The sequence below is a fragment of the Carettochelys insculpta genome, chromosome 5, assembly GCF_033958435.1.
Source record: "Carettochelys insculpta isolate YL-2023 chromosome 5, ASM3395843v1, whole genome shotgun sequence".
Lineage (NCBI taxonomy): Eukaryota > Metazoa > Chordata > Testudines > Carettochelyidae > Carettochelys > Carettochelys insculpta.
Window position 1 is genome coordinate 21,648,932 of NC_134141.1, and position 15,138 is coordinate 21,664,069.

Consider the following 15,138-nt stretch of genomic DNA (forward strand, 5'->3'; position numbering starts at 1 on the left):
TTTTATGAATGCCGTATTTATTTGTGGACTGATTTTCATTACCTGTGCCTCTGAATATGCTTTCAGATAAGTCATTTTCGAGAATGCTTTAGAGCAATAGCGGCGGAAAATCGCAATGTTTGGGTCATAACCTACCCTTTCAAGCAGTGGCATTAATAGTCTCTTAGGTGTCCCCTTCTTTTCCTTTTCTGCACCTGCTTTGAAAGCTGTGAAAACAGTCGTGTTGGTCATAAATTATAGAAATCCCTGGGTTGATAAGAAATCCTTTCAGTTTGCTAATTAAATGGCTGTTTGTCTCAGGCATTTCATTTGTCAGCAGTACTGGGGAAAATCACTTTTTTTGATTGCTGGTTTTCAAAGTCACACCTCTGAACTGACCCGCTTAAGCTGACACTCTCTTAGTTAAATGTGTGCATAATTATTAGCTGTTCAGAGTCATGCCTATTTTACAGATGTTCTTTCCTCTCATGTATTGTTTTTAATGAATACTGAGCTGATAACCACTTTAGATTTAGCAACGCAGAAGTGTAGATTAAAATAATTCAGGGCCAAATTGTGGCTGGCTCTGCACACATGTGAGAGGGCAAAGGGACACATCGGGAACCTTCCCCATAAGCTGCTGTTCAGGGAACAGCCACTGTGTGGGTGAGAAGTGCAGCAACTCAGCTGGGCAAGTCTTGCAAGTGGCATTAGACCTCAAAAGGTTCCTATTTCTCCCTTGTTCCTTCACATATCCCATCAGGGTAGGTGATTGCTTTTAGTCCCCATCCAGTCCAAGCAGATGAGCAGGTGCATACAGCAAAATGCACCTAAAAGCACTGTATTTTGCATTACTGACTCACCTATCTTGTGTTAGCCAAAAATGATCTTTTACAGAGAGATAGAGAGACCAGACAGCAGGTGTGTAACATCAGGACCTTTTTTTCCCTGGAGGGTAGTTGCCTATGTAAAACAAAGCCCCTAATATCAGGAGGGTCCTGCTCCTGTTGGGACTTCTGTTGGCTCTACAGGCAGAGAGCCAGTCTGGCCCAAATACCCAAGACTGTGTTAATGCTGCATCATCAAGTTAGATAAGTAAAAATGAGCTTTGTTGCTACCAGTTGATGAGACCCCTGCTTGACTTGCCACACTCCAGCAACCAACACTCTAGAGGCTACGTCTACACTAGCCCCAAACTTTGAAATGGCCATGCAAATGGCCATTTCGAAGTTTACTAATGAAGCGCTGAAATACATATTCAGTGCCTCATTAGCATGTGGGCGGCTGCGGCACTTCGAAATTGATGCGGCTCGCTGCCGCGTGGCTCGTCCCAACGGGGCTCCTTTTTGAAAGGACCCCGCCTACTTCGAAGTCCCCTTATTCCCATCTGCTCATAGGAATAAGGGGACTTTGAAGTAGGCGGGGACCTTTTGAAAAGGAGCCCCATCGGGATGAGCCGCGTGGCGGCGAGCCGCGTCAATTTCAAAGCGCCGCGGCCGCCCGCATGCTAATGAGGCGCTGAATATGTATTTCAGTGCTTCATTAGTAAACTTCGAAATGGCCATTTGCATGGCCATTTTGAAGTTTGGGGCTAGTGTAGACATAGCCTCTGTGTCATATAATAGGAATACTTAACAATAGGCAAAAACCTGAAAACCTCAATCTTTGACTTGAGGTAAAATGCTGAAGACTTGAGTCTTTGGTCAGGTACAACTCTTGTTAACCTTTCAGTGAGTTTTGATTTCAGAAGTACTTTCAGATTTGTACCAGTAAAGATGATGGTAATTCATACTACTTAGTATCTATGAAGTATTTTCTACGTTTTAAGGGCTATGCAGACATTAACTACCTGAACACTAAAGAAGGACATGGGATATGGGATTGGTTTCAAGTTAGTGCCACAATGCTGTGTCTGTGATGTGTTCGCTTCCTTAGAAAACAAATGTCATCAAATTGTTCTTCGAAACAACATATACAGAAGAGCATCTTTTGATGAAGAGTTTTCTTAGGCTTGATTATTTGCTTTGGTTTAATGGTCTCTTCTGATCTGATAGAATTTATTGATTCCGGTTATACTGCTGCTGCTTCTACTGAGAGGGATAGTTACTATCTTGTAAAACCCAACAGGAATAACATGTCATTCACAGACTTGCATATTGCTCCAGTTGCTATGTGGCACAAAGAATGAAAAAGTCACACCTGAAACATTTAGACTGTCAATGGGTTAAATCAGTCTTTAAGAATAGTAAAAATTTTAAAAAATCAATATCCTCAGGCATATGGCATTGATAATCTAATACATGAAGCATCATACATAGCACACTTGTGCGCATATGAAAGACTATCTTTTGTCATTGGTTTTATAGAGCTATTATAAACTTAGAGTCAGTTGCATCTCCCATATTTCTGAGAGGAGGGATCATTTTTTGGATTAGGCATTGGGCTGTAATTCTGAGTTCTTGTCCCCAGCTCCACCATTGACCTTCTTTGCAATCTTGAATAAGTAACTCTGCCTCAGTTTTTCACCTGTAAAATAGATATAATGATACTTTTTCATCTCACAGCTGTGTTGTGAAGGTAAAATTGTTCAATGTTTGTGAACTGGTCTGTCACCATGGAGTTAAGCCCTGATTTTTCTATTCAAATAGAAAATAACTCTAGTTAGAGCAAATGCTTGCTAAAAATGATCTTTGCTTTAGTAGCACTAATTGAATAATTCCTTCAATTACGAACTAATTCACTGTTAGTATCACAAGTTGATATTTACATTGCAGTATCCTTGAAAATCCCGAAAGGAATCAAGCTCTGTGGTATTTGGTGCTATACAAACACATAGGAAGGCACAATACCTGCTCCGTCATGTTTACATTTCGAGAAGACAAAGGACATATGAGTGGTATGAGGGGTAGGAATGCAACTGAATATGTACATTTTATGTGTATGCAAGTATATTTACTATTTTTATTATATTAATAAAGTGTTACTTTTCACCACCTGTACATCAAGCTAGTCATCATCAATTTGCTGATCTCTATAGGCATCTTGGAAGAGGTGCTTCTCCGGGAGGGGGGAGGGGGGTTTAAAGGAGTAGAGGGTAATATTAAAGGAATAGAGTGTCTTACTGATCAACTTAGGGAAGTAATTTCATTCATACAAATCAGGATTTGTGTGAGGAGCTGAATGTGCACAGTTTTGCATTTTTCAGATAAATCTCTTTCTGCTTGGGGTATTATAGTTTTAAATTTCTTTGAAGGTCTGGGTTTAAACAAGAAATGAAAAGAGCCCTATCCCACATAAACTGCATCTTAGCTACTTGAATGACAACCGAGAACTAACATGGCCCAAGTGGCTGTTGTTTTCGTTATATTTACTGGGAAGTTTCTCTAAGCTGTGATGGAGATTATTCATAGGGCATTGTAGCAAAACTTAGGGCATACACTGCTGATAATTTCTGTTTTATGATGTTATACCCTGAGAGTATATTTTGCTTGTTCTCTGTTGGAATTCCCTTGAAAATGAGAAGCATATTTTCAATGTGACTTTCCGGGAAAGTCATTTTTTTTTCTGAGAGATGAATAATACTTTGTGAATTGAACTTTTCATTTGTCTTCTTTTCTTAAGGTGCAATACAGCAAACAAGACATCTAGCTTTCATGGAGCTCCCTTTTTTGTAAAGTCTCTTATGAAAGCTTGATGACATTTTTGCTTGTGTCCATGGTCTAACTGTTGCAGTGCGGTGGGCCAGATGCTAGTTTGGGGACATCTCCGTAAACCTGTTACCAAACTGTAATATCAGAGAGATTACTACCTTGCCAACTACTTTCACCATCCTGCTGTTGTTGAGAAGTGCTGCGTGTGCTGGAGGGAGACCGGTTTATAAAATGGCCTCTTCTGCATGGCATGACTTCATGTGCAGGACACTATTTTGTCTCCACATGTGGACTGTGCAGCATATTATTTACTGCAATTCTCTCTATGTTCTGGTTGTCTGCTGAGGGAGCAGATGCCTCAGGAGTTTTCAGGATTGGATTAATTATCCAGAAGGCCAGATTCAACTCACCAGCTCTCAGGTGGAGCACTTATCTGTCACACAACTAGTAACATCATTAAGGGCGTGTCTACATGGGCACAAATCTTCGAAATAGCCATGCTAATGGCCATTTCAAAGATTACTAATGAGGCGCTGAATTGAATATTCAGCACCTCATTAGCATTAGGACGCTTCCGGCCACGGCGCTTTGAAAGTGCCGCTTTCGAAAGTGTGTGGCTTGGCACGGCTACACGGGGGTCCTTTTCGAAAGGACCCCGCACCTTTTGAAATCCCCTTATCCCGCTCACTGAGCAGAATAATGGGTTTTCAAAAGGTGCGGGTCCTTTCAAAAAGACCCCCGTGTAGCTGCGCCGAGCCGTGCTCTTTCAAAAGTGGTGCTTTCGAAGCGCCATTGCCGGAAGCATCCTAATGCTAATGAGGTGCTGAATATTCAATTCAGCGCTTCATTAGTAATCTTCAAAATATGGCTATTTCGAAGATTTGTGCCCATGTAGACACAGCCTAAATAAAAGAAAAACAACATAAATAGAAATTTCTCCACAAGATTTAAGGAACCTAGTTGAAAAATGTGTCCAATAGTTATATGAATATCTAGTCTTGATCAGTGTATGTGGGAAAATCTGAATGCTGATTGACTGAGAAGACATAGTGTTCTAATAAGATTCTTGTATCTCATTCCTCACCCTGATATCTCAGCATACTTCATAATTTTGTCCAGCAGTTCTTTATGTAGGGGAAATCTCCACATGATGGCATAGCTGACTCTATACTTCCTGCTTCTGGCTCTCCTGCTCAGGACAGGATGTGTCCCAGGAATGGAAGGGGGGGAACGTCTTTACCTGGTGAGGGTCGATCTTCTGGAGTTTGATTTTGCGTGTCTGGTAAAGACGCACAAAATCAGTCTCTCTGGGTTCGGCAGACAGTCCCTGTAGTCCACACCGTCACATGGAGTAAGGGAGCTCTATGGCAGAGTATAGAGGTCTGTACTAGGGAAATACGTCAATTTCTGGTATGTTGATTCTAGCTACATAAGTGCTGTCGCTAGAATTGCATATCTGAAATAAACTTATTTCCTTAGTATAGACCTAGCCTCAGAGTGGTACAGCCAATCTAACTTAGAGCAGGCTGTAAATTTCACTTGGGTTTGAAAGAGCCTGCAGCTACTTCAAGCATTGAGGTGGGGAAGGACAGAATGGAGACATAACATTAACTGGACTGCCCCGTTCTTGGATCCTGCCAAAAGTTGGGTAGACCCAAGGATCTAGGCCTAGATTTTGATCTGATAACCAGCCCAACTGATGTCTCAGAGAAGGAAAGCACCTGGGTTAAATTATGAAATATTTGTTCAAAATAGCATTGGTAGTAGTAGAGTGTATGCATTTGCAATTACTTTCTGCTATGTTTGCATGGAGTTTTGTATATTACAAAGACAGATTTTTTTATTTACGAATAATACAGTATACCTATATATATAATGAAGTAAGTAAGTCTCTCAGTAGCATGCCAAGCATTTTCAAATAACTTTTAGAGTAATTGGATTACTACATAACCCATAATATATTCTAATTTCATTTTCTTTGAAAGGTTGAACTTCCCTTGTCTGTTTTTCCTGATCACATCATAGACTTGACAAACTTTTCTCTTTCAGTATAAATATACACATTACATTTTTGAAATGGTGTCATATTGGTACATGAATTTGTTTTTGATGCTAAAAAAGCAAGTAAACATGTTAACATTTAATCTTCCAGTAATGGAATTGGAAACAAAATTCTCAGCAACTTACAATGCTGTTCAGAGATATTTTTCTGATGCCTGTTGTGAGAAGTTAGGGTATGTAAAATAAATGATGTATGGAGCTGTAGGAATGCGACTTTTGCAGACTACCTTATGTCTAAGGAACATTAAACATAGGGCTCTTGTTTAGCAAATAAATAACCATTCATTTCAATGGCTGCATAGTCTGGACTTTTGTGCATATTTTTGCAAAGATGAGACGAGGCCATTAGGGATTTAATATAAAATAAATCGCCAAGGGGTCTTCTTGTAGTCCTAGTCTTTCTGCCACATGGTGTGTTACTAATGTGCATAAATGGGCTTAAATGAATTTGTTATCTGTATTACATTTGCAGTATGTATATATTTATATATTATTTTTAATTGTGTTTAAAACTAAAACACTAAATACATCTTTTGTGTGTGTTGAAAACATGGCATTTGTAAATAAATCAGCATTAATTAAGTTCTTTAAATGTCAGTGTATAAGATCTGCTCAGAGGTATATAGTCACACACACCCTCCCTAAAATTACTTCAGTTTTGTACCCCAGAAGTATTCAGAGAATTAAGTCATTACCTCATAAGAATGAGTAGTGCAATCAACGCTTCATTAGTAAAAATACCATAATTACATACACGTGACAGAGTCTACCATTCTAGGGGATGGTACTTGTCCTACTGATGTCCCAGGATGGATGAAGAATCCCACTTGTAATGAATTTAGAGTGGTTCTAGACTAGGGCGACCATATCTCCTTGTCCCAGATATGGGACAGGGAGGTATGGGGGGCATGGGTGGCCCCTTCTGCCTCTACCAATCCCCAGGGAGCTGGGAAGGAGGCGGCAGCTGCCAGCTCTCCAGGAGCCCAGGAGAAGCGGCAGCTGCTGGCCCTTCCCTGGAGCCCCGGCAAAGAGGCAGGCCAAAGCGCTTGCCTGGTGCCCCGGGGAAGTGGCAGCCCCCAGCACTCCCTGGGGAAGTGGCATCTGCCGGCCCTCCCCCAGAGCCCCAGGGATGTGACAGGGATGCAGCAGCTGCCCACACTTCCCTGAGGCACGGGGAAGTGTCTCCCGCCAGCAGCTGTGCCTGCACAGCTGCTTGCAGAAGAGGTCAGCGGGGGCAGGAAGGAAGGGCCCAAATATGGGACAATTAGTCCCTTTTTAAAAATAAGTACGGATGCCTTTTTGTGTCCTACATATGGGACTGTCCCGCCTAATACAGGACAGATGGTCACTGTATTCTGGACATGGTCAGGCTAGACAAAATGTGGATTTTCTTTTGATGTTTATCTATTCAGCTCTACAGGTGCAGAAAGGAAACAGGTGGCAACGTGTGTGAGTCATCCAAGATTGTTTTGTTTATGACCATAACTGCTTATTAATTGATTGTAGGAAAGTAAAACAATGACACCAGCAATGATTATAGTGATTATCTTCAACATTTTTAATCTTTAAATTATTCTAAAAAAACATACTATCGCCCACACAGAAGTTACAGACTTGATGCGGAAATGACTGGATAGGATTTTATGGCTTTTGTTAGATAGGAGATCAGACTAGGAGATCGTACTTTTCACTTCTAGCCTTAAAATATATGAATAACAGGGACTAGTCACAGGGTATGTAGTAATAAATTCAAGGCATGCTGAGCTTAAAGATGATGCATAATATTTTATAAGATATAATTGATTATTTTGTTTTACAGTTACCACCATTATACACAGTATAAACTGGAAAAACAAAAACAAGATTTGTGCTGCTGGTACTGTGTAAGAATGCACTTGGTATATGATGTCATTCATAATCCTGTTTGATTTGTTTTTCCAATTTCTTTCAAAACCAGTTAATGTTTAAGGAAGTCGCAGTGTCCAGTGCTATATTTTGTTAGGCATCAGATCTAAATCTGTTTATGGCATATGCTGTAATACAGGAAGTTTTGTCCATACCATTTGTTTACTAGTCATTCTCGGTTTAAAATTTAGATTATTGATGTAAATTGGTGGAAGGAAGGAAGGAGGGAAATCTTAAGTGGACCTGTGCATTAACTTGTTTAAGGAAGTTAGCAGGTTTTTCCTTTCATTAACAGTTTAAAGAATACTTATTTCTGTGTGCAAAGAAAATAATATTATTTGTCTCTGGAATATGAGCTCATGATTGTATGATGGTGAGCAAGTCTCTCTCTCCTACGTATCCAAAGATAACACCTACCATTTCATTTTGGTGATAGAGAAAAGGCTCATTACGGGACTTTATTCCTGACTTGTATAAATTTGACTAATTTATCATTTTTGTACCCTTCTTGCTTTTGTCAGTAGCACTTCAGCTCAGCTTTTCATGGGGCATAGACACTGACAGCGGGAGGTGCTATTGTGAGAAATGTTCAGAATAAAAAGATGTTCATATGATTCATCAAACACTTTTCTTATTCCTGTGTAAATTGATAGCACGGATGTTTAATACAAAAATAGTTTAAATATGTGAAAACACATTGTTTGAACAAATTGAGAACCTAATAATGAAAGTTGTAGATTTAATTTTAATCTCAAACTACTCAAGTGTTCATTTTGCATCTTGATATCTTGTGGTTAATCATCTGGGCAGAATATTTCACTGTTAACTCCCCACAAATAATTTCAAACACCAAATTCAAATTTTAGGAGAGTTCATGTGGTGTAGTATTAAATTACTTATGAACACAAATGCAACCACCATTTATTCTAACTAGAAGAAGATACAGAACATCTAACTGAAGTAGAAGTATTACCAAAAGGAACTGATGGGTCACTGAAAAATAAGATCCATGATTTCCAACTTTTTATTGAGACCTTATGTACAAAAAACATGTGATAATGACTTATAATAGGAATACTTTGTTGAGGACTAAGATCCCTATTCAGCAAAGCAATTAAAACATGTACTTGATATATGCTTACATTCAGCGTTGTTTACCAACTCATGTACTAAAGAGCTTTGCTGAATCTAGGCTAAGATAGATGGCAGCTCACGTCTAACTATACTGTAACCTGAAAGGTAACACACAATTTACACGTCTTCTGCTAGATTTTGTGGGCCTAATTCTGAAGTCCATATTCTATTCTTAGACATAAGAACATATGAATTTCCAAACAGTTCACCAATATTCCCATGTAAGCCAGTGATATATGCCCAAATTCCAAAGAGAACTTTAATTCTGGAGCACAGGAAGTATTTGTCAACTCTTTCATCACTAATGTAAGGGTACCTCTGACTATTTACCCTTAGACGGTGCATGGAGAATCATCACAACATCTTTTTGTTTTAGTTTCTTCTTATATGGAACCTCCTGCCTTCAGCTAAAACACGGAGGCATCAGTCAGTAAAACCTTTCTTTGATGGCATGTTTCTCTGCGTTGGCTTCAGTGACGCAGACGTACACTTCGCTTTTTTTCAGAAATAAATAATGCTATTTATGAGTTAGATGTTCTTTTCTTTTTGGTCCTGAATATTATCATCCGTATGAGGTAATTATGGCAGCTAACTCCCTAGTCAGTTGTGTAGTGCAGTGTCTGGCTCTCTTGGTCCACCCCAAGTTACATACCCTCAGGGTCATTTCCTGCCATGCTCCTTCATTTAGGATGTGGTCACAGTCTGAATAACATCTGCCTCACCTGGTGGGGGACAACAGCTTGTTCTTTGGGACCTCCTGTGAGTTCACATCTCTGGTGCATCGTGTAACATCTCCCCCACCCTGTTACTGGCCTACCAGTACCACTTTAAACTGTTCCACTTTAAATTGGCTCATTATTGGTCCATGATTTGCTTGGTTTAGTGTGAGGTCTGCAAATCCCGCATACTCAATCTGACCAGTTCTGAAGTTTCAGCACTGGTGTTCAGAAAGAAAAGGGCTTACATTGTATAATTTTGACTAAGGCCACATTTCACAATTCAAAATTTTTTCTGTACACTCATCCATCGTTAAACAACTACTTTATTTATGAGTACTCACTTAAATGAGGGATACATTTACTGACCTTTTGTTCACTGGACGCGTGAACTCCCCCTACTAATATGAGACTTACCCCTCCCTGTGGCTCCAACCCGCTGCAGCTTGACCCCCCTGCCGGCCCCACAGACCCAAACCACGGCAACATAAACTCCTGCTGACCCCTGTGCACCCGAGCCACCACAACTTAACCCCCCCCACCGCCCCCGCACCCTGAAACACCGAAAACTAAACCCCCCCACAGGCCCCCGCACACCCGAACTGCCGAAACCTAAATCCCACTACCATCCCTGAACGCCCAAACCGCTGAAACCTAAACCCCCTGCACCGGCTCCCACACACCCGAACTGCCACAACTTAACCTCCCCCCAGCCTCCCCCCAGAAAAAAAACTTTTTTTCAAGTTTCATGGAAAAGAAATTTCTTTTGTTTTGTGAATTGTTCTATTGTATGCAGAGTACAAGGCAAAAAAGATGTTAGAGTAGATTACCTGAAGGGGGAATCATTTGATTATAGCCTCACCTGCTATAAATTTGCATGGCATCACTGATTTAAATGACCATATGGTGATTTACCTCCCCTGGGATTATTTTATCTAATGAAAATGTAGTTATGTGTTTGAATGAACTCTGATTGTAATAATAAAGTGTTGTTCCTGGAAACCAAAGACCCATGCTAAAAAGCTAAAAATCCTAGTAGCGAGCCTGCTGCAACATCCATTATAGCTGTTTGATTATGACCGCAAGGAACTTGCTTTTTTCACTTCTTAAAAATTTGTTCATTTACCATTTTCTTTAGTATTTAGAAACATCACTAAAAGTGTATTGTTTCTCTGCTCTTGTGACTTAACATGACATTCCAAGTAAAGGGAAAAGAATTAATTCAAGAACAAAAGAGTGATTTTGCGTTCACATCTTTCAGTTCAGTATTTGCCATGTGGAAGGCTCAGCATCAGTCTCTCAGCAGGCTTAATTTATGGCAAACTCACATGGACTGAATGGGAAAAGAAATGATAAAAAGAAAATATCACTTATTTTACTGTCTCAAATATATGCAGGTCAGGTACATACAGATGGGGCACGCAGTTGTGGTATATGCCACAAAATACATTTTCTAAAGACTAAGGTCCCACACAAATGTCTTGCCATGGGGCTGACTAAAGCTGCTGTCATAGTGTATGAATTATACCTTCACTGTGCCTGATTGGCACACCTCCAGGCCTGCATCTGGGGAATATTTGTACCATGGAGTGTAGGTGATAGGAGATGGTATCACTTTCCAGCTGAGCAGATAAGAGATTCTGTTGTCCTCTGCCAGGATCTGCAATAGGAGAAGCCACAATAAATCCCTAGTGGCTTTTTCTCCATGTTTTAAATAAAAAAAGTGACATGACAGACGTTTTCAAATGGTCCCATTTTCTTTTGAGTTCCTGCTGCCTTCTACAGATTCTGTGATACCCCTGTATGAAAATATCTACCATATGTTTACATCTCTGCACTTGGGGCCCTTGTTGGGACTACTCTCCTTCAGACAGGGCAGAAGCAGACTCCTATTGCAGCTTTGTCAACACTGTTCCTCAGTCTGTCAGTGGGGCAGGCTACTTTGGACCAACAAGAAGTGCTCTGTTCTTCAGGAGGCTGCTAAGTTTTCTCCTCAGTGTCCCCAGCCCAGTAAGCAGAAGGGAAGAGGGAAATGACATAAGGATTGCCACATGGTAAATCAGAGCAGTATCACTAAACACTGCCTTAGTGACATGCATTAGTGTTTCAAGCTTTTTTCTTTTAATCTAGGAGCAGTTAAGATGTATGTATATTCAACAGTTGTACAAAGCAACTTTCTTCCTCTTGAGTGCTTTCAGTTTTGCTATATAAATGAACACATCTATTTGCAAAGAGAAATCACTATTATCACAGACTTGAGAAATTTCTAATCCTTTTCAGTTAAGATTTGGTGTCTACTCAAGCTTGGTATTGGTATTGCTTCAGACTGAAGTGTTTTAGAAACATCTCTCCCTAAATCCATAATTGAATTGGACTCAATGGGCCCATCAGATGCCACAAACACATCCAAAAATAATTTAATTTCGCTAAAAAGGTCTTCTCGGAGCTTCATCTGTGAACTGGACCAGAGTTATGTTTTCTTATAAACTAAGGGATAAGACATCTCACATATCTCTTTTATTGCACTTGGAACCAGTGAATAAGTAGTACTAGACACTAAATTCAGAATATATATTTGACCCATATGAGGCAAGGCACAGAATCCTCTGTGAGAAAGGAACGTAGAGGAGCTTCAAGGCATGTTGACATGGGAAAGCATACATAGCATGAATATGGGGAATTGAGGGGTGAGGAGGTGAGGTGTTACTCAAGATAGATGCTAGGATCAGACCTATGAGCTAAGACTGTGCCCATTTTTATATCTACACATCTATTTTTCTATCTATATCTATTTTTCTAAACACAGTTAAGTATTAAATTGTACTTGTGAAAATATTGGTATTTGCACATCAAACTGCACTAAATGGTCCCTCAGTGCATGATTAAAAGCTTAGTGTGAAACTCTATCTATCCCTTGTACTGTAAATGAACTTGGGCTAAATAAAAAAAAATACATTGAAACAGCACAAGATAGAGAATGAATATTTTTAGAGACAGGATGACCACTTCTGACCATTGTATGGGAGGGAAAGAGACATCTGTATAAAGAGAGAGATCTGGATTTGTAATGCCTTGTATGGGTAGTATCTTATTTCAAAAAAACTCCTTTGTTTCCATGAGAAATGTTGGGATGTCCCACTTAAATACCAGTTAACCATCATGATAAACAGGGTATTCTGTTACATGAAATATACAGAAGCATTTGCAGAAATCTTCTTTTTTTCTTCTTCAAGCCTTGCCTCTCCCCACACTTGTAAATCCTAATAGGTTGGTCTTCTGTACCCCATTCACTTTGTGAGTCTTCTCTTGCAGTGGTTTAGAGCTTTCTCTTACAAGGGTTCCTTTATTTTTGAAATTCAGGCCAGTTCATCGGAGGGAATATTTCCCTTCAGTCTCTCAGACTATGCCAACATAGCAGCATTAATTCAAAATAAGCCATTCCAGAAGGGATTTTCCTGAATAGCTTATTTGGAAATAATGCTGCTACACACAAAATGCATTTGAAATATTACTCAGCTAATTTGAAATAGAACCATCTACACACAATAGAGCCAATTTTGAAATAGAGCTCTTGGATGGACTATGGCTTATTTCAGAATAGCCCCTTTTCCCTGTCTCCAGAGCCCCTATTTCAAAACAGCTGTTTCAAAATAGGTGCTATTCCTTGTGGAATGAGGCATATCTATTTTGAAATAAGACAAATGCCATTTCAAAATTATTTCAAAATAGTGGTTGCATTGTGTAGATGCTAGCAAAGCCATTTCAAAATAACTTTACTATATATACATACCCTAAATGTGTTTTTATGTTGCAAGTGAATTTTAAAGGGCTAAGAGAACTGAGGGCACGCAATAACAAACCATTTTGCCTTCTGGAGGTAGTGGGATGTCTGTCCTTATCATATGGTATGTAAAGTGAATGATAATTCCACAGATTAAAGGAAAGTGGAGGAAAATACCTGCAATACTAACACAGGAAGGGCTTTCATACTGAATCAGAACCTTAAGCAATAGCATGTGAGATGGAAACATAAGAAGTACTGTTGAACGTCAGTGAAGTTTAACCAAGAACTTTTTGGACCCTGCTATTTAATTAGGCCATGCTACACAAAGGTCTTTGGAAAATGCTTATATTTTTGGGCAAAAGATTAAAGTAACTTTTATTGAAGAAAAGATTGTAGAAGTTATGCAGTATCTCTGCAATGCTACTTCAGTCCTACTCTCTCGTTAAGTTTTGTATATACTTTGGAGATTATATTTTTCTAAAAATGTTTCTCCTCAGCTAGTGAAAGTTTGTTATGTGGAATGTTAAGTGCAATTATGTTGACATATGGTGATAATGTGATAAAACATAAGGGTTAAAGGTTGAAGGAACCATGGCTTGGCAATTAGCAATGTAAATGAAACATTCATTATCCAACATGCTGAGAAGTTGATGAACTGTACAATAAATCTGAGCCCAAGTCACTACTGAGATAAGTCATTTCAGACATTACAGTATTTATGAGTATCCTGGACAGTGTTTTGAATTTCCTGATGAAATATCTTGTTGTATGGAAATATTTTATCCATTAGTTTAGAGTAACTCTGTAGTAAAAAGTCACAACACCCCAAGCTATGCTGCAAGCAATACAATGAGGAACAGGAAGAAATATGAGCAACATTAAAGCTGGCATTATCTAGACAATTTTCAGAATAAAGTTATCAGCTGACTACAATCTCACATACTGCAGAGTAACTGTCTCAAATGACTTAAAATGACTTAAATGAGGTTATTTCATATTTCAGTGGTATAATTAAGATCAGAATCTGATCCAGTATGTGAAGGTTCATCAATGTTCAAAAAAGTTACATCTACTGTACATAAAAGGATGGTGATTTTTTTAATCCTCAGACAGGAAACAAGTTTGTTCAAGGGAAGGTACTTATATGAAACTCAGAATGCATTTTTCCATAGGAAAAAATGTTATAAATGTTGGCTATGTTCCCAGGCTAGCTCACAATAGCTATTTAACCTATAATGCAGCTGAAATACTGTATATTTAGTAGAAAACAACACTTTTGAAACACTTAGTAATTAACCAAAAAAGAAAAAAAGAAACAATAGAACTGGCTAAGAAATATTTTATTTAACCTGGAATGCTGGTGCCTGGGGGAGGGTGGGTTTAGTTAGAGGAGGATGAGAAGGCAGATAGAGATTCTAAAGGGGACTTCTTTGCATCTTCCAGCCTCTCCTCCCCCACTAGCTCTGCACCATCTCCTGCATCCATTCCCATCCCCCAGTTGCCCTATCCTGGTGGGTTCTGTGCTGGCTCCTGTGGCCAGCTCCATCCTTTGGCTGGGCTGTCCTGCAGGCTGCACCCAGCTCCCACTCACCAGGAGGCAGTGCATAGCAAGAGAGCGGACTAGAGGACTCCAGAGCTGTGTCTACACGTGCACGCTACTTCGAAGTAGCGGCACGAACTTCGAAATAGCGCCCGTCGCGGCTACACGCGTCGGGCGCTATTTCGAAGTTAACTTCGACGTTAGGCGGCGAGACGTCGAAGTCGCTAACCTCATGAGGGGATCGGAATAGCGCCCTACTTCGACGTTCAACGTCGAAGTAGGGACTGTGTAGACGATCCGCGTCCCGCAACGTCGAAATTGTGGGGTCCTCCATGGCGGCCATCAGCTGGGGGGTTGAGAGATGCTCTC

At 39.8% G+C, this 15,138-nt stretch overlaps 1 protein-coding gene across 1 annotated transcript in view; it reads left to right on the forward strand.

The window, feature by feature from the left end:
- Positions 1 to 15,138, forward strand: part of PRUNE2 (prune homolog 2 with BCH domain) — a 207,672-nt gene that overhangs the window by 75,820 nt on the left and 116,714 nt on the right. The gene's annotated exons all lie outside the window — the stretch shown is intronic.